The sequence below is a fragment of the Marmota monax genome, unplaced genomic scaffold (assembly GCF_021218885.2).
Source record: "Marmota monax isolate L192 unplaced genomic scaffold, Marmota_monax_Labrador192_F-V1.1 WCK01_AAM20220418_F8-fsc00014, whole genome shotgun sequence".
In the NCBI taxonomy this organism is placed as follows: Eukaryota; Metazoa; Chordata; class Mammalia; order Rodentia; family Sciuridae; genus Marmota; species Marmota monax.
The window spans coordinates 3,089,619-3,116,748 of record NW_026695222.1 but is presented as its reverse complement, the minus strand read 5'-3'; the positions used below and the strand labels follow the sequence as shown (position 1 = coordinate 3,116,748).

At 37.5% G+C, this 27,130-nt stretch overlaps 1 long non-coding RNA gene across 1 annotated transcript in view; it reads right to left on the bottom strand.

The window, feature by feature from the left end:
* Window positions 1-2,941: 2,941 nt before the first annotated feature.
* The window catches only part of LOC124085309 (uncharacterized), a 50,612-nt gene continuing 26,423 nt past the window's right edge, over window positions 2,942-27,130 (bottom strand). Inside the window, exon 4 of the long non-coding RNA XR_006849404.2 lies at window positions 2,942-3,525. This is a non-coding gene — a long non-coding RNA (uncharacterized LOC124085309). The remainder of the gene's footprint in view (window positions 3,526-27,130) is intronic.

Genomic DNA, 27,130 nt, shown 5'->3' with positions numbered 1-27,130 from the left:
ATTTTAGATAATTTTACATCATAAGTGCTCTGTTGCCAAGAGGTTTTTGCTCATCTCCTGCTATACAGATTTATTTTGGATTCCCTAAGGATACTGAAAATTAGAATAAGGATATATTAAATGGGAAATATATTTTTTTAAAAGAGAGAGTGAGAGAGAGGGAGAGAGAGAGAGAGAATTTTTTTAATATTTATTTTTTAGTATTTGGCAGACACAACATCTTTGTTTGTATGTGGTGCTGAGGATCGAACCCCAGCCGCACACATGCCAGGCGAGCGCGCTACCGCTTGAGCCACATCCCCAGCCCAAAGTGGGAAATATTTTAAAAATTAATCTTTAGTTAAAAAAGCCTTTCCATGGGTATAGATGCTTTAGTTTTTATGTTAGCATCTGTAAGACAGCTGGATACATTGGTGATAAAGAAACAAACATAACTGGTTCTTGAACTCAATTCCTTTGACCTTAGCAGTGTGTTCTTTCTCCTCACCCTTGATTTTCACTCTTTGTCAATATAATGATCTCTAAAAAAATTAAATTCTATTGACTTTGGAATTAGTCTGAGATTCAAATTCAGCAGGATTTGGTGATGGGTTAAAACAGTGGCTTGAAAGATAAAGGATGGATGCCTTCAATATGTGCAGACAAGGGTAACAGGTTTTCTCTCATCTGGAAGACAGAAGAAAAGGAAATAGAAAAAAGAACCCACAACAATAGGAGATCAATAAAGTAGTAGAAAGGGATTGAGAGAAAGGAAGGGAGGGAATGGGAAAGTACTGAGGAACAAAATCTACCAAATTATGCTATATTCATGTGTGAATATAAATGAGTCTCATTCTCTATATAATTACAATGCACTAATTAAAATAATAATAATAGTGAGAGAAGGGGCTGATTATGGTGGCACATTCCTGTAATCCCAGTGATTTGGGAGGCTGAGGCAGGATGGCAAGTTTGAGGCCAGGCTCAGCAACTTAACAAGGTCCTGTCTCAAAATGAAAGAAAAAAAAAAGGACTGGGAATGTAGCTCAGTAGTAAAGTGCCCCCGAGTTCAATCCCCAGTACCAATATTGAATTCCACTTTTATGCATAATTATAATGTACTGATTAAAAAATATATATGTGCTTCCCATTTCCTAAAAGATAGCTTGAACCTTCTCCTTGTTTTCATCCTATCTCATAATTGAAGCTAGTTTTATACCTTCTGCATCTGTGTGGAATAAATACCCAAGTAAAACCATAACTGAAATGAAACAAAAAAGACCTCATTCAAGTCATGTGTACCTTTGTGTATGTTGTGTATACATGTGTATATGTGTCTGTTTCATATGTGTGTGCATCTGTTTATACATATAAGTAGATATATGTGTGTGTGTGTGTTTGCCTGTTTGCTTCTGCTTGTGTATGTTTATTTATGTGTATCTGTGGGTATATATGGGTGAATGTATGTGTCTTGAATGTATGTACAAAAAATGAAAACGGAAGTCTCTCTTGGACTGTCCTAGTACTGTGCTCATTTCTTTACAAGGTGAAACCACAAGAACTAACAAATGCAGAATTCTGGTTTTTACTGAGAAATGCAAAGCCACTGGTGCCTGCTTTCTTTTGTTAAAAAAAAAAAAGAGTTGGAAAGGTCATCCAAGATAGGAATAAATGGAGGCAGAGGCAAATCAATGTTTAACTTGGAAATATTTTTCAGTTAATCATCTCTGACTGCTCACACTAAGAGGGCACTCTTAGAGTGTTGGCAGACTTGAACTGGAAGCTACTAAGCTTTTATTAAAATAGCCAAGTATCAGGATTTATACAATCAGAAATCCTGATGCACTGTAAGTTTAACTTAAAATGAGTGGGAAACCTTTTGCAAATAGATATATAGGGATATTTTGACACGTAGACTTGTGTTTCCAAGTATGAGGTTTGTGATACTATAGGACTTTTCTTGTTTTAGGCTTATCATAAAACCTGGAGACCTATACCTGGTAGGAAATTTGTTGAAAATATGGGAAATAATCTTGGAATTTGTGTTATGAATTTCTTTTCCTGTTTTCATGTCTGGTGTATGCAATTATATAAAATACTGCATAACATAGTATCTTAGCTTGAGGCTCTTTGATGGCAATTTCGGTTGTTTTACTACTATGAGGATTAAATTTTTCAGGAAGTTATGGAAACCTTATTGGGCCAATATTTGCTCTAATGGGCAAATAGACTTTTTTTTTTCTTTGTCTCCATTTTTGCTTGCTTGTAGATGGGCAGTGATGGGGATTCACTATGATTTTTGCCAGGCTTTGTTCTTTCTTCTATATGAGTGAAATAATTATCTGTCACACAAAAGGAGTAACTCTCTGGCCTTTGAATATAATGTGCCCATTACGTTCATGTAAAGCCAAGTTTGTAAAGAGATTCTTAGTCAGAGTGTCACCCTTGACTTACAGGCATTGTGCTGTGCCCTGTTGAACATATGGTGTGCTCGCCTGCAGCCCAGCACTCTTGAGAGTTCCCTATACCACGGGCATTGCTTTACAAGCAGAAAGTGATACAACTGGTGCCAAAGCTATGAATATTCTAGGAACCCAGAGATGTGTTTCCCTTATGAGACCTGGTCTCTCTAACAATCTGATTCTATATACACAAGTCAGCTTGTGATGATTTAGTAGTGGTAAGGTTCAGCAAAGCTGCATTTGAATTATTAGGAAAGTCTTAATTTTGGTTTTGTATTTGGGGAGCTTTAAAAGACCTGATTTTGAGTGCTTTTGAGGAATTCACATAGACCAGATGGATTTTATAGGAACTATGATAAATACCAGATTACATGGATCTCCTTTCTCATTCAAAAGACTGCATTCTCTGTCTTTTGTGTTCTTTTATGATGAATGAACAAAAACCCTGAAGGAACAGTGGGGAAAAAAATCGTTAATTCAGTTTGGATTTGGGTCTTTAATTTTGCAATGCTTTTACATAATGTCACTTTGTATTTTTATTTACTATTACATTGTTCAGTGCTTGGTTTTACTTCTCATTTTGTACTATCTCTCTGGCCATCGCCTCAGTCCACCAGTGTTGGGAGAGTTATGGGGTCATGATAAAAATCAGTAAAACCAAAAGGTGTTTACCTGCGTGGCCAAGGGTTTATCTGCCAAAATATCATGGAGTTACCTTCTGTGTAAGAATCGTCTATTCAGATTCTCTCGAACAGAGGACAAATAGTAAGGACTTTGCTTTATGTATCAGCACTGTGAAATAGCAAGCTACCCTAAATCTTGTGGCCCAATACAGGAATTTTATTTATTGCCTCTGGGTCAGATGGACAGCTCTTCTGATATTGGCCAGGCTCATGATGCATCTCTGGCTAGCTGTAGGCCAGACAGGGTGCTTATCTAGGTCGGGTTTTTTCACATGCTTGATGGTTGCTGACTGTAGGGTGGTCCACAATCATCTTGAATGGGACAGCTGGGATCTCTTCCAAGCATTTTCCCATCCTCCGGCAGGTTACTCTGGGCTATTTCAGATGGTGATGACAAAGATCTGGGTGAGAGAAGCATGCAAAACTTCTTGAGGCTCACACATGGAACTGACACACTAGTATTTCCACTGCACAGTTATAAGCAAGTCACAAGACCAGCCTGGATTCAAAAGGGAAGAAAATAATTCTTCCTCTTGATGGCAGGACTCCAGAATCACACGGGAGAGTGTGGACACACAGAGAACATTACTTGGCATCATCAATGCAAATGATCCATTGTATCTTAATTGGGAAATAATCTTCAATAAGGCTGGGATTTCTGCCCCAGGTCCAATTGCTGAAGCCATATTTTCCAACATGTGATCTATGGGTAACTCCTGCCTCAGATTCACCTGTAGGACTTGAAGTGTCCCAGATCTACTGAATTAGAATTTCTGGGGCTGGGTCTCAGAAATATGAATGTTAAACCTCATCCTCACCTCCCATTATAACTCTTAATATTCAGGTTTGAGAATCTCTGCTTTAGATTTTCCTGCTCAATACAACCATTGCAACAGGTAAGAAAGTATTTTTCTCATATATAAAAAACTGAAATTAATTACAAAAATATAGGTGGGCTGTTCTAGGGAATTGTCTTAAACAAATTTTCATCTTCTCCTGAGTTATAATAAATATAATATCTCAGAGCTACAACAGATTAACAATCAACTTAATCTGGTAGAGTTAGCTTGGTTAATTTCTTTTGCCCTTTTGACTTTGTACCTATAAGGGGCAACTAAAAACTGATGCCTCTCAAAGTTGAGTCACATCCTCTTCCCCAACAATAATGTCAAAGTCAACATTCCTATAGTTTCGTTGATGGTATGTGAAATCTAATCTTCAGAATTCTGTGTAACAAAGGTGAGAAATTAATAATTTTTATACTTAACAAGAAAAGAACACAGATATATGAAAGTTATAGGTTTTGTCCAGTGTTTCTCAGCAGGCAGGTATGGTGGTAAAAAAGGATGTCTTTAAACTTTTAAAATCCTAACCTTAATCATCAGCTCAAAAGCCTTAAGTAGGGGTCATCCAGATGCTCCACAGGTAGGACAGGTAGAGACAGGTGTGTGTGTGTGTGTGTGTGAGAGAGAGAGAGAGAGAAAGAGAGAGAGAGAGAGAGAGAGAGAGAGAGAGAGAGAGAGAGAGAGAGAGATGTGAGAGAGGAAGAGAGGTTCTATTTTTTCACTAGATACTTCTTTTGAGCCATTGGATAAAAGCTTTAAACACTCCAGAAGATTCTCTTGGAATCAAAAATATTTTAATGAGAACTAGAAGCAAAACGGATTTTGAAAAGGATAGCACTCAAGTAAATGAGTCTGTTTGGTGCCAGTTTTTATTGCTACCAACTTAGCTTTCACAGAAGACCAGATTGTCTTCTGAAAGTACTATTGGTTCATTCCTCCCTTGCTTGAAAACCCTTAATGGTGTCAATTGCCTCACTGGATTTGCAAGTTTCAAGTGCATCAGGGGCTAGGAAAAGCACAGTAATAGGGAGTGGTGGAGACAGTGGTAAACTGAAAAATGCATGTTCTCTTAAGAAGTTCTCAAATTCAGATTTTTAAAAGAAAAATTGCACATGGCCAATATAACCCATTTGTAGCTAGATTCTACTTTTTGACTACCTGGGGCCCTCTGGGCTGGCTCTAGTCCAAACCTATTATTCAGGCATTTAGATCTCTATGACCTAACATAGTACTGTGAATAGAATAGAATCCTCACATTGATTTTTAATGTAGCCAGTTATGGAGAAAGATCATTAGACTTCCAAATTGTTGGGATTGAATTCTGATTTTAACACTTACTGTGATAATATTATAGCTCAGATGAGTCATTTTATGGTCTCTAAACTGTGTTTGTTTTTCTTATGTACAATGTAGGCAGTGGACCTGCCCTGCTTAGTTTTTTATTTCTTAGGAAAAAAAAATGTCATTGAGATCTGTACCCAATACAACAGCCACTGACCCCACGGAGTGAGGGTTACTTAGGAATTATATTGTTTAATCACATATATATATGTTGTAGGTGAACACAATACCTTTATTTTATTTTTATGTGGTTCTGGGGATCAAACCCAATGCCTCACACATGCCAGGCAAGCACTCTATCACTGAGCCACAACCCCACCCAGCCCCTGAAATCATTTTTTTAAATTAAAAAAATATTTATTTGCAGATGGACACAATATCTTTATTTTATTTATTTTTATGTGGTGCTGAGAATCAAACCCAGTGCCTCACACATGCTAGGCAAATGTTCTACCAGTGAGCTACATCTCCAGCCCCTCTTTGAAATCTTGAGAATGTTTTTGGCACGATTTTTTTTTTTTTTTTTTTTTTTTGATGTTAAATCTTTTTTTTTTTTATTTTTTTTATTTTTTTTTATTGTTGGTTGTTCAAAACATTACATAGTTCTTGATATATCATCTTTCACACTTTGCTTCAAGTGGGTTATGAACTCCCATTTTTAGCCCATATACAGATTGCAGAATCACATCAATTACACATCCATTGATTTACATATTGCCACGATTTTTTTTTTTTTTACAAACTTTTTTTCTCTTTACACACTTTTTTTGTTGGTGCATTATAATTTGTTGATACATATTTGTATATGCACACATTATAACAATATAATTTGATCTATGTCAATCCCCAGCACTTCCCCTCCCTCCCCACCTCTCACCCCCTGCTTCCTTTCCTCTACTGATCTCCCTTTGATTTTCATGAGATTTCCTGCCCCCCATACCTTTCATTTCCTTTTTCCTCTCTAGCTTCCACATATGAGAGAAAACGTGAACTTTGACCTTCTAAGTTTGGCTTAATTTGCTTATTCCTGTGTTTAACATAGTGTTTCACTTAACATAATAGTTTCATCCATTTTCCTGCAAATGACATTTTATTTTTATTTTTGGCTGAATAAAACTCCATTGTGTGTAGATATACCACATTTTCTTTATCTATTCATCTATTGATGGATACCTAGGCTGGTTTCATACTTTGGCTATTGTGAGTTGTGCTCCAATAAACATGAGTATGCATGTATCACTATAGTATGATGACTTTAATTCTTCAGAATAAATTCTAAGGAGTGGTATGGCTGGATCATATGGCGGTTCCATGCCTAGTCTTTTAAGGACCCTCTATACTAATTTCTATAGTGATTGCACTAATTTATAATCCCATCAACAGTGTAAAAGAGTTAATTTTTCTCTACATTCTTCCTAGAATTTATTATTATTTGTCTTCTTGATGACTGCCATTCTGACTGGTATGAGATGAGGTTCGATTTGTGTTTCCCTAATTGCTGATGATGTTGAACATTTATTTTCATATAGTTGTTGATCATTTTTATTTCTTTTGCGAATTGTCTATTTAATTCAAGTGTGTGTTTAAACTGTTTATTAATTGGGTTATTTGATTTTTTTGGTATACTGTTTAAGTTCTTTATATATTCTAGATATTAATTCTCTGTCAGAAGAGTAGATAGCAAAGATTTTCTATCATTCTATATGTTTTCTTCACATTCCTAATAATTTTCTTTGCTGTGCAGAAACATTTTAATTTGATGTCATCCTATTTATTAACATTTCATATTATTTCTTGAGTTGTAGGGTTCCTGTTGAGAAAGTCATTGCCTGTGCCTAAACACTAGAGTGTTGATCCTACATTTTCTTCTAGGAGTTTGCATAGTTTCTGGTCTAATACTGAGTGGATCCATTTTGAGCAGACTTTTGTTTAGGGTAAGAGATAAGGGTCTATTTTCAGTCTTCTATGTATGAATAATTTGTTTTCCCAGCACCGTTTGCTTTTTAAGCCTGTCTTTTCTCCAATGTATGTTTTTTGGCACATTTGTCAAGGATCAGATAACTGTAGATGTGTGGATTTGTCTCTGGGTCTTCTATTCTGTACCATTGGTCTATTTGTCTGTTTTATGCTAGTACCATGCAATTTTTGTTATTCTAGCTCTGTAGTATAATTTGATGTCAGGTACTGTGTTGCCTCTAGCATTGCTTTTTTGGTTTAGGATTGTGTTATGGTTTAGATGAGGATTAACTGAGTGATAACTGAAGACAGGGAGGATGTGGGCATTGGGGGTGTGCCTTTGGGGTATATATTTTGTAACTGGTGAGTGGAGTCTCTCTGCTTTATGATCATCATGTGAGCCATTTCCCTCTGCACACTCTTGGGCAATGTTCTGCCACACCTGGAACCCTGAAGAATGGAGCAGACTGTCTAATGTCTGTCACAGGCTGTCACAGTTTCAGACTGAGACCTCTGAAACTGTGAGCTCCCAAATAAACTTTCCCTTCTCTAAAATTGTTCTTACCAGGTCTTCGAGGCACAGAAGCAAAAAAGTTGACTAAAACAGATTGTTTTGGCTATTCTGGATATTTTATTCTTCCAAATGAATTTTAGAACTGTTTTTTCTAGTTCTGTGAAGAATGTCATTGGTATTTCAATGGGGATTGCATTGAATCTCTATGTTGCTTTTGGTAGTATGGCCATTTTAACAATATCAATTCTCCTTATCAGTGAACATGGGAGATCTTTTTCAATTTTTTCTTCAGTGTTGTATAGTTTTGATTGTAGGACTCTTTTACCTCCATGGTTAGATTTATTCCTAAGAATTCTATTTATTTATTTGGTTTTTGAGGCTATGGTTAATGGATTTATTTTCATGATTTCTTTCTCCACTCATTCATTGTTAGTAGCAGGAAAGCTATTGATTTTTTTGTGTGCTGATTTTGCAACCTGATACTTTGACAAATTTTTTAAACCACAACTTTTATGAAATTGAAATACAGATTATATATTTCTGATGAGAATTTACCTTCACAATTTAGATATTTGTAAATGTAACCTATATACTGGATTTTGAAGATTTAGTATGAAAAAGAATGTAAAACATACAAATAAATTTTTATGTTGACTATGTAATTATTATTAAAGAAATTTTTTTTAGTTATAGATGGACACAATATCTTTATTTTGTTTATTTATTTTCATGTGGTGTGGAGGATCAAACCCAGTACCTCACATGTATAAGGCAAATACTTTGCCACTGACCCACAACCAAGCCCTATATAATTATTTTTCATGTTGATTACTTTGGACATATCAGGTTAAATTAAGTATAATATTAAATCAATTTTACCTGTTTCTCTTTACATTTTTAAGCACTGTATCTACTTATATGTTAAATTACATAAGTAATTCATATTTATGTTGAACACTACTGATCTACAGAAAATCTTTTAATAAACTTTGATGTTATGAATAACTAATTCTATGAGTATGTTACAATATTTGTAAGGGGAGGAATTATATCCACAGCTATCCCCCAGTATCTATTGTTGATTGGTTCTAGGACTCCCTGTCATGGGTACCAAAATATAAGAATTCTAAATCTCTTATATAAAATGGCATAATAGTTGCATATAACTATGCACATCTTCCTATATACTTTAAATCATCTCTAGATTACTTATAATACCTAATACAATGTAAATGCTATGTGTTATAGTTTAGAGATGAGGTGTCCTCCAGAAGTTCAGATACAAGAAAATTCAAAGGTGGAATGATTGAGTTATGACAACCTAAACCTAATTGGTATATTAATCTACTGAGCGGGATTAACTGGGCAGTAACTTTTTAAGCAGGTAGGGTGTGGTTGGAGGAGATAGGTCACTGGGGGCATGCCCTTGGGGTATATATTTTTTCCCTAGTGAGCAGAACTCTTTCTGCTTCCTGATTGCCAAATCCTGAGCTGCTTTCTTCCATCATACCCTTCCACCACGATGTTCTGAGGAATGGAGTTGGCTCTGTGTGGACCGAGACCTCTGAAACTGTGAGCACCAAATTAACTTTTCCTCCTCTGAAATTGTTCTTGTGAGGTCTTTTGGTCACAGCAGAAAAGACGCTATATAAATGGTTGCTTTGGGAATAATGAAAAGAAAAAAATCTGGTTCATATTCAGTACAGGTGCAATTAAAAATATATTTTTGACCTATAGTTGGTTAAATCCACAGATGCAGATCCCACGGATATTTAGAGATGATTGTACTTTATTCTCCAGCATATATCCTTGACTTAGCCCAATGTCTAGCACAAATCAGGGGCTTGGTAAATACTCTTTAAACATTTTTTTTTTGTTGTTGTTGAATGAATGTGTATTATAACTGGGTCTTTGTTGTATTGCCTATAAAGTAAAAGTTGTTGTAAAATGTTATCTAAGTTGCTTTTCCTTCTAAAATACAAGAAGACCCATCCTGACAGGACACTGTACAACTTGATATGACATTCTTTCACTTTAGTATAAATGTGTAGTCTTTTTCACTTCTGGGAACTTCTGCGGTTTAATAGAGTATCTTTATATAATACCTACTTTGGAAGCAAGACAAGCACAGCTCTTCCTTAGATGACAAACTTGAACTAATTTTCTAGACTTCTGATCAGCAATAAGAGAAGCAGGACTGGTTGTATCAGCATCTACACACTGGACCTCATCATATTGTTTTCATTATTTTTTATTTTTAATCAAACTCTGCTTTTATTAATACAATCCTCACTTCAGTAGACAGTCTTACCTTGGATCAGAGAGTTGTTTATGCATGTAGATATTCCTCACCTTAAAGCGAGAATTTGCCTCTTGGGAAGTAACTTTTTTTTCATGGGGAATGAATTGTCACCTCACATTTTCCATCTGTCCTGAAGGAAATATGTTTATTTTTAGCGAACATGATAAACCCCAGAGGGGATAAATGATAGATTCCCCTAGACAGTAGGTTCCACTTTCTTTGATTTCATGTGCAATGAGTACAGTATTCTCTTGATGATTAGCAGATCAGGTTTCTGAGATCCTTGTAGTTCCTGTAACTAGGAAAAGTTCATGTGTGTACAGATTGATATAATATATGCATATGTGTTTCTGTTTCCATGGGAAATGTTGCAGTGTGGTTTCTTTACCATCTATAAAACTTCACATTTTGAAAACATACTTTCAATCCATGGAATGAAAGGTGGGAAACCTTACCATAGAGCATAATTTCTTTTGAGATGAATGGCAGTTTTTCATTTTCCTCTGCTTCTTGCTGATGGAAATTGTAAAGATTCCAATGTTTCCCCCTGGGAGATTATCTTCTGTTGGCTACCATCCTAAGTTTTGAGATGTTTATTCTAGAAGCAATTTAAACAAAAGGGGGGAAATGCCCTGGACTAGAGGCTGCATGTAATCATAATGAAAAATGCTTGATATTGAATCAAAGGAGTGGAAGATGGTGTCGTGATTTCAGATTTCGACTCTCACCTCTGGGGTCAGGACTTTTTTAGAAAAATGAGGATAAAAGAGAAGCATGTTGTGCCAAAGGGGGCCCAATTGTAGTGTATGCATTTTCACTTTTCCCTCTTTTCATGGTCTGCTCACTCTGTGAATGAAGAAGCCTGCTGATTGGTAAGGCAGTCTAAAGTTTTCTTCTGCCCTGTAGTGGTTGTCAGGGAGCTAAGTTTCTGCAATGCTACTTTAACAAGCAAGTACAGGACCATCAGAGAAAAAATTGATTCAGGTAAGAATCATCAATTGATACTAAGTCTAGGGGTGTGGATTCAATGAGAAATAGAAGATGTATACCATCTCAAGTTACTTCAAAACAAAGAAGGAAAAAGTTCACTATGGAGTTAAGAAATGGGAGGAGAATTTAAGTTGTAGAAATTAACATCACCAAAAAGACACAAGATGTTTCATAGGTTCTTAGGATTCTCTGGGAAGAACAGGTCATTCTGTAGTGTTCTATCCCTAAATGGGACCCAGGAACCTAATCACAAGGAAATATCAGAGAAACTCAAGTAGAGGGACATTTTAAAAAATAACTGAGAGGCTGAGGGATTTCTTCAGGTTAAAGGAGACTATAGAGAGATGACAATTAATGGAATATATAATATCTAACTGAATCCTTTACTGGAGAAATAATTGTTTTAAAGTTCATTCTTGGGGATGCATGATGACATTTTATATGGTCTTGAGATTGAAGTGTTACATCAATGTTAAATTTCATAAATTTGATAACTACTGTGATTACATAAGAGACTCTCATTTTTAGAAACTATACATTGAAGTATTATAGGATAAGTGCATAATACACACAGCATATAATCATATAGTTTATAAATACTTATAAGTGAGTGCATGTATGGTTATACACATATGTATATAAATGGGGTTATTAAAGAACATGTGGCAGCATATTGAAAAATTGATGAATCTGGGCCTGGTGGTATAGCTTAGGGATCCAGCACTTGCCTAGCATATGTAAGGCCCTAGGTTCTATCCTCATCACTGAAAATAATTATTGAATCATATCTGGTTAAAGGATATTGGGATTTCTTTGTGGTATTCCTATGTGTTTTTTTGTAGATATAAAATAACTTCAAGATAAAAATTTTGTGTTGAGAGATACTGATAGCTCAATGTCAAGTCTTTGATCTGGTATAGATTCACAATGAATGTAATACACATTTACAAGAACATCAGATTATTTAAGGTCTTTTCATTCTAATTACTTGCAGAAAACATACTTTATTTTCCTTTTCATATATGAAGATAAAAAAAAAAAAAGATAAAAATTTTGAAAAATAAAGCTGACACTCCACCCTCTCACATACATATATATATTTATTAATATAAAGGTCTTATGAGGGGAGAATTTAGGATGCAAAAGTTTGAATATTGGGAGGAAATATGAGGAATTTGATCTCATAAATATTGTTGGAAGTAGTCCTTTTTATAATGACAGAGTCCAGAAATTCTGTGTCCATCAGAGTAATCCCATTAAGGAAATATCAGATGGCTGAAAAACTCTGAGAGCCCAGGGTGTAAGGTGATGAAGCCCTGGTTAGATGGTTGATTTATTGGCTGGCTTAACCTGCGAGTTACTGGGAACCTGCAGAGCAGCAGTCTGGGTCAAACCTGTGTGACCTGAGCCATCCTTCCAGAGGGAAGCAGTGATGAGATTAAGCCCGGGAAGGAGCACATTCACCATCCTTCATATGTTGCGTTCTCAGAGTTGACAGCTGGCTATACATCTTGTCTTCATAGACTAAAATATCTGCGTTGACTGAGCTCCGCTCTCTTGTGAGCATGTGGAGAGAAAGTTGGTTTTTCATGCAGTTTCTCCCAACCAGATAGCATTGATGGGTGAATTGAGATTTCAAGAGCGATGCTTGATCTATCTGGAGACTCAAGGCTGAGGTGATGCATCTATAATGGCTGTACACAGAGCTCCTAGGAAGAGCAGAGCTCACTGACCAGCCCATTAGATTCAGGCAGAATAAAGCTGTTGTTTAAACAGTAGAGAGAAAAATCTCAGTGGGATCTCCTTTAACAAACACCTGTAACCTGGTGGTATACCAACACACAGTTAACTCTTTATACAAACTTTTGCAATGCTCTGGGAAGCACCCTGTGGAGTTACATAGGAAGGAAAATTCAGGCCTTTATTACTTAATCACATCACTCCATGCTAGAGGTTTTCATTATCTCGTAAAATGCTTTCCAGTGGTAGGGAAAGGTGGTTTGGAAGAAATTTTATTGACTTTCCTTGTTTCCAATTTTGCGAGCTTTCAAAAATACTTGTTCCGTCTTTTTATTTGTTGTTTCTTTTTAAACCATGACTTTTGTGCAGTGTTGGTTCATGTCCAAGATCACTTTGTTTTGTTTTGATATTTATGTAGTTTTAAGAATTATTTTTCTGTAAGTATAAATGGCATAAAGGGCTATACATGACCAAAGTGTATTTGATTACAACAGTAATTGTTTCAGAGTGTCATTGATCAAAAACATAATGTAGGATGGAGCCAGTTTGGGATCCAGAAAGCTTTCAAAGCTTTTGGCTTTATAAAGAAGAATGAGGACCTAAGACTAGGATTTCTAGTTTTTCAAGTACTATGTCGAATTTTGTGATTTCTTATCAGCTCTGAAAGGGGACACCTTTGCTATCTTTGCTTAGTTACAGTTAAGAAACTTTCCATTTTTATATCAATGGATAGTATTGTTATTTCACATGATATGGATTGTTTTATGGGGGTGACTGTACAAGTTGGGGATTATGGACTTCTTTACTTTTTGTCCCTTAGAACCTAGGAAATAAAAACAAACAAAAACAGAAGAAAGAAGTGTGTGTGTGTGTGTGTGTGTGTGTGTGTGTGTATAGCCAAGAAAAGACCATATCTGTGACACACCTATACCACAGTTCCAGGCTTTCTAGCAAGGTGTTTGATTTCCACATATATGACATAAGGCAGAGTAATTTGGACTGAAGGTTTCTGATTGAATTTTCTTAAAAAAATTCCGTGGCTACAACACAAAATATCTAGATGTGGGTGTGGGATTTTCAAGGCATAATTGAAGTGAAGTGAAAAGCTTTTTGGACGTTCTGCAATTAAAGTGATTATGGAGACCTCTTTGTGAAAGAGGGATGCTAGATCTCTTTGAGAAACGTCCTCCTGCAGGGGAAGCTGGAGGTCTCATTTCAGGGTAGAGGGAACTGGGAATCATGGTGACTTCTTGAGATGAGGCTGTCTTCTAATGTGTTTTCTCACTTGGGTTGGGTGGTTTTCTCGTGAAAGAAGAAAAAAAGTGTCTTGGGTCGCTGGTCTTTAGCTGATAAGGTGTTTTGAGATGTACGTATCTGCCTGTTTTAGACTGAATTTCACAATTTCTTTTGCTTCTAAGTCTGTGGTCCTGCATATGTCTTGTGAGTGTGGCTGGAGTAAACCTACCTGAGAAAGGGAGAAATGAGCAGGAGATGTTCTCTTATAGGCTTCCACATAGGATCCATTTTTTCCCCCCATTTCTTCTCAGGCCACCCTTCATAGTGGGAACAGAAAGTAAACTAATTTTTCTTTTCTCCTTTTTTTCTTCTTCTTCATGTTCTGGCAACTGGACAACTTTCCCTTGGGACTAAAAGCATCAAGCCTGACCCTGTGTTTCCTCAATGAGGAAGATTGACTTTGGTTAAAGAACCCAGTGAATTTGCCCTGTGTGAAAGCTAGGTTCACTTTTTTTCCTGAAATGTTCACTATTTACTTAATTTCTCTGCATGTGGCTTCCCCCACCCTACCTATTCTTTTAATTACAACAGACTCTGGCTCTATTTTAAACTCTGTCCAGCCACTTACCATATTAAGGAAAAAGCAGGTATTTGTCTCATTCCATAAGGTGCTGATTGGTTGTAAAACACCCTTGTAAAATTTTGTTCTTGCTGTTAACCTCATTTGTAGGAAGGAAAAGAATTTGGAATTTTCCAAAATTGGTGGATGTGGGGCAGAGCAGTCACTTCGACAGTCTTGTGTTTGTTGAATTATCAGAAAAATTGAGGTCTCTAATGACTGTAGGAAGTCTTCTAGTGTTCCCCTGGCCCTGGGTGAATTGGACACTTGAAGTGGTCATGCGCATTGCTGGACTTTTCCTGTCTCATGCATCTCCTGGGAGGGAGATCACCAGACTTCTCTTTGTAACCTAATATGATACACATCAACTTATACATCAAGAATTTATCCTAAAAGCTAAGCTGACATCTTTCTGGACTGACTTAAAGCCAATTTTTGGTTGTTTTCTCCTTGGAGATGGAGAACTTTGATCTAATAACACTCCATATATTACTCAACCACCCTGGGGGGCCAATCTCAGTTCCTTTAACCATTTCTCCTCCTTGCTCTTTCCCAAATCTACAGTCCGGTTTACTTTTCCTCTCTTGTAAGTAGCACATCCTCTAGATATCTGTGGCCCTTTATTACCTGAAAAATTTTGTGCTGGTTACCTTCTTTTTCCATGTGCCAATTGTTTCTGTTTTAGCCAAACTAAGGACATATACATGGCTTTCTTGGGGCAGCATAGCCCTACTGACTGTGGTGGCTACAAGTAACATGTAGAAAGAGAACAGAAATGAGGGTCAGACATAGTCAGATGTGTTTTTGTCTAGAACAGAGATCAGACTTAAAAATAGGCATGTATTCAATAAAGGAACTCTGTATAAGTAAATATTCATTCCTAGGTCATTTTCTTCACTCCCCATACATCTTGATGAATAAGAAAACTATGGGGCTGAGGGTGTAGTTCAGTGGTAGAGCATATGCTTAGCCATGTATAATACCTAGTACCAAAAAGTAAAAAACCAAAAGACACCACTTTCTTATTGGGATATTCTGAAGTCTAGAAGCCATCTCCTTTTTATATCCTTAAAAAATAGAAGATACTATATTGGAGAGTTTTACATTAATTGAACCACTATGTTGTGGTAGAGAATTGGCAATTCAGTTGATCTCCCAATGGTTGATATTACCTAGCAGCTATTGTGTCCCTTACAGTAACACTGATAAGAAGAAACCACTCCCAGAATGCCGTGGGGCCTTCAGTTAGAGCTAGTATGGGTGTAACTGTTTTATTTCCTGAAGCTCTATCAGTTACAAATTTGTGGAAACAGAGATGATTAAACTATTATGGGGACTTTTCTTCTGAATAATTCATATTATTTTTCCTGAGAAGAATTGTTTGTTCTGAGTCCCCTCCCCTCAGATATGAATTAAATATTGAAAGTTCATTCTATTTCTTCTAAATATCAGAATTCTAACTATGATAATAGGTTCTGGGAACGGGCTGAGTTTTTAGTGTTCCAGTGAACAGGATGTAATAAAAACTTCATAAAGAGCCAACTCTCTGCCATGTATTTTGAACATTATGTTTCACTAGTGGTGATTTTCTATTTTTTAACTCTTGAGGGAAAGTAATTTTTATCCTTAGCTTCATTATGCATGACTCTGAAGTCAATCAAGAGCATCTTTCAAGTCTAATTTTAGTAAGAATCATCTACTCTCAGAATCCCGTATTTTAAATCAGCGACATTTTAGGTTTTGTCACTTTAGTGATAAGTTCCCCCCACCCCCCTTTCTGGAAACTTGGCCATCAGTTGAATTTCTGCTTGATTTTGGTTTTGCATTGGCCTGGCTGAATGCAGAGCCATCTTGCTCAGTAGGAAATGAGCTCGAGAGGGCCTAAGGCCAATGTGCTGATGTTATTCAAGCTTTTCTGGTGGAGAAACTGTTTGAACACGCCTGACCATTTGACTGTCAGTCTTGTTTGCCAAGTAACTCATCTAGAGTCTTGGATACTTCTCCTGTCATTTCCCTAGACATGACTCAGGGTTCTATACTTTCTCATCCACATCAAATAAAGGCTTAAATTTTGAAGAACAGATGGAATTCCATTTAAATGTCTATCACCTCTACTCACGTCCTCCCTTCCAATGGATATAACAATCCCTGGCTATTCATGGCAAAGCATTCCCAACCCCGCCAGAACTTCTCTTTGTTCTCTCTACTTTTTTACCCCTTTGGAAGGCCACTCTTATAGAGATTGCTAATTTTTTAGATGACCATTGCTACAGGCTGAGTGTGTTAGCGGGGAGATATGGGAAGGAAGATTTTAAATACCCAAATATTTGTTGGTTGTCTACTGGATGCCGGCAAGGGAGGTCAACTAAGGTTGACTTGTACATCTTTCATCTCCAGGATGGTGGCAGTAGGAGGTGAGCTGAAGCAATGATGCTCTGATTTAGTTGGTGTGCTAGAGTTACTAAGATGACTTCACATGGCAATTTGAAATGGAGCACATGGGACTCAGCCTGTGGTGTCCCTCAGACTATGGGAGAGAGAACAATGATGTGGCCTTCAAATGAATGAGTACAATCGCATAGCCAACATCTTAAGGTAGGCACTATTATTTTGGCATTGTTATTTTTTTTGCACATGGGGGAAATTGAGATACAAAAAGCATAAGTACTTTGTTAAATCAAATGTAACTAGCAAAAGCTGGAACCAGGCAGTTAGTCAAATTCTACAAACTGAGAACCCTTCAATAGAAAATGGGGCTCCTTGGGATCAAGTTTCTAGTACCACAACCTGAGAAGGAACAACATCTCTATTTCTTAAAAGTTAGTTTCCTACAGGATTTGGATTGGATGATTGCATGATATGGGGGGTAGGGTATGATTGTATTTAATGAGCATATACATATTCCTCAATTTAGTTTGGAGTTTGGAAACTTTTTGACTTTGAAGCTCTCGCAGGAAGTTCTGCTCATCCAGAAAAACTCCTATGCTGGAGTTTGCAAAGCAAAGCCCTGGAGCTCCCCTGGGAGGGTGGGAAGAATTTTCCTCTTAAGTCAGTTGAGTGAAAGCCCTAGCAAAGTGGCATTTTATAGAAGAGGCTCCATCAAAGCCAGTAAAGCTGAGTATAATTCCTTAAATGTATCTTTCTATAAACAGGGAGGATGGAATAAGATTTAAAAATAACACAGTTGAGTAAGTGAAACAATTGAAGATATGCATCTGATTCAACCCGAATTCAGCAACTGCAACAATATTATCTGATGAAGGAGATTTTGTGTCACATGTTGAAAGCTGGCTTTAAGCCTTTAAGAGGTATCAAAATAATCAAAGTGTTTTCTTTTCTCTTAGCCATCATTGTGAAAGAATTACACATGGTTGAGACATTTATATTGATCAGAAACTGCAATTGGGAAGTGAAAAGTGAGTGTGTTTCTGAGCACAAGGGAGGGGAAAGGGCAGACTGTCATTCCCACTTCCCTGTTTGAGCCATAGCATTTTCTCTGTTTCACATCCAGGCTGTATAGGGATCTCCAAAGCAGGTCCTTTGATATGAGAACTGGGAAAGGAGTTCTCAAACTTGGCTGATTGTCCTAATCACTTGAAGTGCTTATTTGAGGTACAGATTCCCAGGTTCCTCCCATGAAAGTTCTGATCTAGGAGGTGCAGATGGAATATACATTTTAACAAATCTCCCTAGATGGGAGCCTTGAAATCAATAGGACCAGGATCTGCAATCTGGTGTACACATTTTATAGATAAGTAGACTGAGGCTTGACAAGGATAATTAACATGCAGGATCCTGTGCTAGTGGTGGATCTGAGACTAGAATTTCTGTTTTGCATTTTTGGCTCTAGATGCAGTACATTTTTTTAATGTCTCTGAATACATGACAGTTGAGCAATTAGAGGTGTGTGTGTATGTGTGTGTGTGTGTGTGTGTGTGTGCATGTAAACACATAAGGATAAGGACCTATCAGTGGAAGTTGTTACATACTGGATTATTAATAATATTACTCTTGTCTTGAAGCATAGTCAGATGAGTAAAACTTTGCAACTCTTAGAATAAAAATGTTTATTCTATGAAAATAAAATTATTTAGTAGATGGTATCCTGGCAGAAGTAAAGGGCACAAAAGTGAGGAATAAGATACACTTTACAAAGAGTTATTAAATAAAATATTAGAGAATTCCTACTTTGTCCAGGGCTCATGTAGAAGTCATACCTGATATCCTCGAAAATGCAATTAGACAGGGTAGCAAAGAATGGTCCTGTCACTTGCCTCTCCCCCAGTCCAGTGGATTGAACACTCTTTCTATGAATTGCAGTGGTCAGTCAGTTCACTTATGTGTTCTTCCCATTGGATTTGCTCCCTATTATTCCTTGATGTCAGGGACTGTATCTTATTCCTACTTCTATCTTGAATGCCTTGTCTGATGTCTAACATGTAATAGTTATTGTAAGAATGATTCATTGAGCACTTATTCCATCTTTAAAAAAATCCTATGATGTAGGTATCGTCATAATGCCTATACCCACACATGAGGAAATAGGTATGAAAACATTATCTGTTCATTTAATGAGAGTGAAGATATGCTATGATTTAGGTATGAGGTGTCCCCCAAAAGTTTATGTGTGAGACGATGAAAGAAAGTTTGGAGGTGAAATGATTGGGTTATCAATCACTAATCACTGCATTAATCCACATAACTGGATTAACTGGGTAAGTGTAGGTAGGTCGGGTGTGGCTGAAGGAGGTAGGTCACTAGGGGCGTGCCTTTGGGGTTTATATTTTGTCCCTGGTGAGCAGATCTCTCTCTGCTTCCTGTTGCCAGTCCTGAGCTGCTTTCTTCTTCCACGCCCTTCCACCCATTGGCCTCCCCTCAGGCCCAGAGCAATGGAATTGGCCACCTATGGACTAAGACCTCCGAAACTGTGAGCAATAAGCTTTTCCTCCTCTATGTTGTTCTCATCAAGTCTTTTGGTCACAGAGATGAAAAAGCTGAATAAAACAAGAAAGTACTACCTTTAGTCTGGAATGGGTAAGGAAGAGTTTCAGGAGAAGGTGGGAATTTTGCTACGTTTTAGAGAATGGGTCCTGGTTAGATGGGGGAAGGCCTGTGAAGGAATATTTCCTAGCAGAGGATGGAATACCAGTGTGCTTGAGAAGGCAGAAAGGAATAACGGAGGACATGCTTGGGGGCCTTGGAGCAAGGATGGGTCAGGGAGCCTATGGGAATTGTGGTTAGAAAGGTAATATTGGGTGGACGCATGGAGCTCCTTCATGGATGGTCTTGAAATCTGGGATGAGAATCTGTTTTTTATTCTGTCCACATGTGTAGCTCTAGAGATTTTGAGAAGGGGAACAATTTGCTAGAAAAAGTATGAGTGCGTCATGCATGAAGGAAGGTCTAAGGAACTATAGCTTAAAGTCTCTGTACAAAGAGACATTAGAGAAAGTGTTAGATAAAAGAGGGAGAAGACAATGAGTTGGGTTACATTGGCTTGACCAAGTCAGGCACCATCTCCAGCAGGTGATTGGAACTATGGGGTTGTGGGATGAGTAGTGACAGAATGGGACTAGAGATTAAAAAATATGGATAGTAGACTTTTCGAGTTGGTAGCAAACGAAATTTGTAAGTAATGAAGAGGAGGAACAGAGGCCTAGAAAAAACAATCTTGTGTACCTGTCGCATTGGGGGTCAGGAAGGAAAAACAGAAGTAAATGGAAAGTAGAGTCCGGCAGGCCATGTACTTTCACATTTATTAAAAATGACTCTCCTATGTAAAATGAGCTGTTTAATGTGCTCATTTCTTATGTATATTTTACCAGTGAGTTTTTTCCAACTTCCTTCGAGATGTTTCCATAAAGAAATTTGAAAATCTTGCCAGAACCTCAAACTTAATATTTCCCAATCTGAAGTTGGCTTTTCAATGTCCAAACTTGTCCTACATTCTTGTGTCCTTTATTTCCAGCAACAGTATCTCATCTCCCAGGCTTAAATCATCATGTCCTGTCTGTATTCCACGTTTCTACCCTTTGTAGTGCTTATAACTGCCCAGTCTTTCCCCAAAGCTCTGTGCTTGAATTTTGGCTGCCCAGTACCTCTCTGGGGATGTTGCAATGACCTCTCAGCTTCTCAAGTTTATTCTCTGCTCCCTCTAATTCATCTTATAGTGCTGCTACTAGATTCATCTTTTGGCACCTGATCTTCTGACTCAACTGGCCCTCTTAAAAAAAAAAAAAAAATCTTGCAAAGCTTCTCTTTGCTGACAGCCGTGGTTTCATATTTGGTCCCCAAATTAAATCTTGCCCAGAAACTCTAATATGTCAACTAGATAAAAGCAGGCTGTTCTCGTCACACCAGGAGAGTGTCCTGGATCATCGCCCGTTCTGTCTCCACAACACCCAGAGCTCAGCAGAATAGATTTTAAATAAATCCCAGCTTCCTGCCTCATAGTAATGGATACCAGAAATTTATTCCCAATTTACTTTTCCCATCTTAATGTTCCATTAGAGCCAACTATTTCTTCTGCAGTTGAGTCAAGCTAAACTGTAAACTCCGTATAGAGATGCTTCATGATTTACAATAGACTCACTTCCCTAGTAAATGCACTGTTCAGTTGAAAGTGTAGTGAGCCAAAAATGTATTGAATATCCCTAAATTACCGTCCACCTCTCCTTAGCAACACAGTGTACTGTAGAGTGTCAGTTATTTACCCTTGTCACTGTGTGACTGACAGCTTACCACTGATGCCCAACATCACCTACCACATATTTTTGGCCCAGGAAAGCATCAAAATTTCAAAATTGAAGCATCGGTTTCTATTGGATATGTATTGGTTTTTCACAGTTTTGAAGTTGAACAAATTTTCAGTAAATCATTCTAAGTTGGGGACTGTATGAACTGTATGCCTTTTGCTTCCCTACTTTTTGTCCTTTGTTTCTCCGCTTTTTATCTTTGCTCATTTGAATAGAATTCTCTTCTGTTTTTAAAATGCCTTCTCTTCACTTGTGCAAGTCCAAATCCTGTTTTCTTTTCCCTTTTACTTTTTAAAAAAATTTTATTGATGCATTATAATTATTCATAATAGTGGGGTTCATTATGCCATATTCATACATGCACATGATTTGATCAGTCTCCCCTTTTCCAAATTCTGTCTTTTAAGACCCACTTCCAAAACTTTCTCAGTGGAGAGTTTCCTCCTCAGGTCATTCTTTCTTAATTTTGAGTATTCTCTTTTTCTTCTTAACCTCTTGTTGTTCATCATCTGGGCCTCTCTTAGGCATATGTCACTTTCCTGTTTTTAATGCAAATTGATTTTATGTCAGTCTTCTCTCCCCTGAAGTCCTTGAAATAAAGATAATTGATGGTTTTGCCCTGGTACTCTTTCTTAGGGACTGGGACACATGGTGAACTTGCTATTCACAGTTATTTGCAGAATGAATACCAGCTTTGTGAGCACCCTCAAGTAAGGGATGATGGTGCCATTAGGATTGTGCCTTTCCCATCATGCATTGAACAGGGCAGACCTCATAACGAGTATGTAAAACCAGGAGGCATTTTATTTTGTTTCATAGCTCTAAATATGCATTGTTACCTTTTCAGTTGCCTTTTGAAAGTTGCTGAGGACAGATCCTTGGGAGAGTCACAAAAGAACAAGTTGTTCATCCAGCATGCAGGTGAGGGGGACAATATTATTATTATTATCATTTTGTTCATGTTGTACATAGGCTAAGAGAGGTAAAATTCATTTCAGATAATTAGAGGCAGAATCTTTAAAATGCCTTTCTTTGTTACTGCCTCTTCCTTCCTAGGTCATCTTTCCAGTAAGTATTTTGTGGCATGTTTCCTTTGAGGTCGTTTACTGCATGTCACTGTCTTCAGGGCAGACCTTCTGAAGGGGTCTGGAAAGAATCTAGACTAATGGTTTGGAACTTTTATAGTTATGCATCTCTAGCGAGGTGTATAAATGGTTTGAGTTGAAAGAGCCCCGAGGACCATGGCAATAAGCTTCTGGTAAGGGCAGTGGGAAGTTTAAGGAATAAATTAAAGTACCAGATGCCTTTTATACTGCTCAACTGCACAGCGTGAATCAGTTCTAACTTCCCAGCCTGGGTCACAAGTTTATCTTCTCTAAGGGCTGTGAAAGCAGCCACAGTGGCAAGGGATGATGGATGGAGTTGTCCTGAGGAAGGGTGTGCATGGAAGTTCTGTTTGGGTCTTGAAATTCCCCAGAAAGGTTCAAGAATTTCTCATAGTTGAAATTCAGTAAATGCAAAGAAAAAGCAGGGAGCTGAGAGTGTTCCGATAAATCATTTGACTTAATTGTGCACATTTGAGTGTCATGTAGCAAAAGGTTGCTTATAATGTAGAAAAGCAAGGGGAAAGATTTCTTGATAACTATATTAGAAAATTTAAAAAATACTTATTGAAAAGATTAATTAAATGCAAGTCATAGTTCCTGCACATATATCTTTCTCTTAACACACAAAGGCTTAGAGATATGCCTTTTCTAACGTGTTCCTCATCTCTCTTGCAGTTCAAGTTGCCCTGAGTTTTCCATTGATAAGAAAACCAGGTATTTTTTCAATGATAACTCACTATCTTTTGGAAATGGAAACTGTGCATATTTCCTGAGTCAGTGATATAATTGGACATTTTGGTGTAATTTCTTTGGTTATAATGCTCACAATAGGCATATGTTAAATGTTGGCCCATTCCTAGGCATTACCATTTAAGAATGCTAAAAAAGGATTATGAAATACAATTGAATCTTGGTTTGTGGTGGGCTTCAAAGCTCTGTTAACATTTTACATGGAATGAAAACAATGTTTATCTCAAACACTGTATATGCAATATAAAGCAGGAGCTAAGGAGAATGCTTTAGAGTTTTATTGCTTGGTTTAAATTCCAACATCTCCATAAATTTATCTGTGTGAGCTTAGTTAAGTCACTTAATTCCTCTGTACTCGAACTTCCTCATGTGAAAATGGAGATACAGAACATATCTTCATCAGTCACTTTTTACTGCAGTATTGCTGTGTAACAAATAGCTTCCTCCTAATTTCAGTGGCTTATAATCATAAATATCTTTTTCTCCCTTGAAGGTCCATAGGTTAACTATAGCAACCCTGTTCTCATCTGACAGGTTCAGGTCTGCTGCACTTATGTGAAGCTGAAACAGCAGTGGTTTTTCTGTGGTAGATGTCAGGAGAGAATTGAGCCAAAGCATTTAACAATCCAAGTTCTGTCCTTCCCTTGCATACATGCAAATTTCATTGGTAAAACAAGTTTTATGGCTAAGTTCAACATCAATTCCTGGGTAATTATACAGTTCCCAAAGGCAGAGAAATTTCTCAAAAGAAGGCATACAAATGGACAAGTGCCAGTATCACTCATCATCAAGGAAATGCATATCAAAAACACGATGAGGCATCATTTGCCCCAGTTAGAATGGCTATTATCAATAAGACAAAAGGTAAGTATTGGTAAAGATGTGGAACCTCTGCATAGCTTTGGTGAAAATGTAAATTCATGTAGCCATTATGGAAAATAGTACAGAAATTTCTCAAAAAATTAAAAATAGAACTACTGTTAAGATCCAGAAATCCCATTACTATATTTCAAAGAAAATGAATCAGAATGTCAGAGAGACATTTGCACTCCCATATTTATTGCATATTTATCCAATATTTATGGTGAATAATGATTCACAATAGTCAACATATGGATTCAACTGAGGTGTCTGTTGACACATGATTGGATAAAGAAAATACAGTGTATAGACAGTCATGAAGAGCATGACTACATAGCACTTTCAATGACATGATGTTACTGGAGGGCATTATGAAAAGTGAAATAAGCTGGTAATAGAGAGGCAAGTACTGCATGATCTCATGCACATGTAGCAGTTGATCTTATGAGAGTAGAATATGGTTATGGGGTGGGGAGTAGGAGGCAGGGATAGATGGAGAAAGGTTGCTCAAGAGTTCTAAGTTAAGGGGCTTGGGTTGTGGCTCAAGTGGTAGCGTGCTTGCCTGGCATGCATGAGGCACTGGGTTTGATCCTCAGCACCATGTAAAAATAAAATAAAGGTATTGTGTTCACCTAAAAAACTAAAAAATAAATATGTTTTTTTTTAAAAAAAGAGAACTAAGTTAATACTGTTATGACAAATAAGTTCTGGTATTCTATAGAATAGTAATGTGACTACGGATAATGATTTATACAGCATTATTTAAAAAATGCTATAAGAAATGATGTTGAATGTTTTGGCCACAAAGGAGTAATAAACATTTGAGGGGAGAGATGTGTTTCCCCTATTTGGACACTGTACAATGTGTACATATATCAAAATGTCACATGGAATTTCATAAGTATGTGCAATTTTTAAATCAAAAAAGTAAAAAGTTAAATTTTGGCTGTAATAACAACTAGCTATTATTGATATCTGCTTTTGTACCATTTTTTTTTTCTCAGAGTCTTCAGAGACATTATTCTCCCTTGCTTGATACAAGCCATAAAAGTACTATTTTCTATTCTGAAGGTAGTAAGACCAACCCAACTCCTTTGACTCTGAGCCCTGGAGAACAATCTGGATCTTGTGTTGAATCTTGAGTTTTCAACTTTAGTTCATCCAACCTCAAGCTGGACCCCAGTAGGATCTTCAAGGACACCCAGCAGAACCCTAGGGTCCAATAGACTTGGATCTGTATCCAAGGCCTATTGAATACACACATACATATTATATGTTAATGTTATGTGTATAATGCATATGTGTGTATATGTGTGTATGTATGTATGTGTGTGTTTGTATCTGAAATACCTAAATCATTCTAGGTAGGAGTTGAGGTATTTGGAAAATCAGACTCATAATTTTATAGTGTAATGGAATGTTGGAATAGAAGAAAACTGCAAATAAACACATTCTCCCCTTGTTACAGTTGAGAAAAATTGGTGCACAGGGAACTATGAGATATTTAATCTCACCCAATTTTTTTGTGGCAAGAACTGAGGTAGAAGATGAGTTGTTAGGTCAGTGGTTTTCCATGTCATTATATGATGTTTATTTGATAGCACAGAGTTTTAAAAATGCAAGTCAGAGTTGAAATTGGGCAACCTGGTTCCAATTCTGGTTCACTTGCAAGCTGTGTGATCCTGGGCAAGTGACTTAACTTCTATGAATGCCAATTTCATTATGTTTAAGAGGCTGTGTCATAGCGCAGTTGTAAGAGCTAAATTAAAAATGGATGAAAAGGACTTAACTTCTGTGATGATGATTTTGTCACAAATCTTATTCTATACAGTATTTAGAAACACACTGATGCTTTCTTACAGGAGAGTGTAGCTTTTCCCTACTACCACAATAGCGTAGTGTGTCAATAATGTAAAAGCTGAACAGCGTACAAAATTAAACATTTATGCTCATGCATCTAGGGTCAGCTGTGGGTAAGCAAGTCACCTCTACTAATCTTGATTGGAATCACACATATGTCTGGGTGTCAGATGAACATTGGCTAATTTAGGATGGGCTTTACTGCATCCATTGTAACCACTCAGCTCTATTTTATGAGTCTCTCATCCTTCAGGAGGCTAGTGCAGGCAGGTTGCCATGGTGATGGGAGAGGCACAAGAGAGCAAGTGGAATCCTTAGGCCTAGGCTTGGGACTTGTATGCTGTCATTTTATATTCTTCCTATTGGCTATATAGTCATGTGGCCATTCTGGGAGTCCAAGAAGGGCACCATTAAGTTCTGTGGTAGAATGAAAAGTGCAGAGGAAAAAGGCTATCCCACTCAATGGGAGGAGTTGCAGAGCCACGTGGCAGAGAGTGTGATACAGAGGGATGGAGAATTGAGGTCATTGATGCAGTCAATCTAGCATGAAGAGACATTGTACAATAAGCCTCAGTTGACCCCTTTGGAATCAGGATCCACAATGCTCTATGCTATGCTGATTTCTGCTCAGGAAGGTTCTTTATAGTGAGATACCCTTGTAGGTGAGTGAAATAATCATTCTGTTGCCAATATGACACCCCACCCCAAAAGTTTAGTTCTTCCTTTCTTTGCTCTCTTTACCCATCAGCCCCACAGGAACACTGAGTTTAAGGTGTAGAAAGGGTCATCACAGTCTTCTTCATTTCACAGGTGGGGAATCTAGGAATCAGAGGGTTTTAACCTTAATTTGTCTAAGGTTAACTGGTGACTTGGAAGAGACCAAAGGCTATCATCTGCCGCAGTCTGGCTGGGCACAATTCAGAGCCACTTATCAAGCAGAAATGAACTTTATTTTTAGAACACACGCTAAGCACCACACCAGCTCTTCAGGAATTCCCTCAGAGCCCAACTGCCACCACCCGCTTCCCACAGCCTCTCAACCCCCCACTCCTCCTGCTCTTGAGGCCGATCAGCTGGGTCGTGTGGGCGGAGCCAAAAGAGTCCCCTAATGAGCAGCTCCATGGTCTGAAA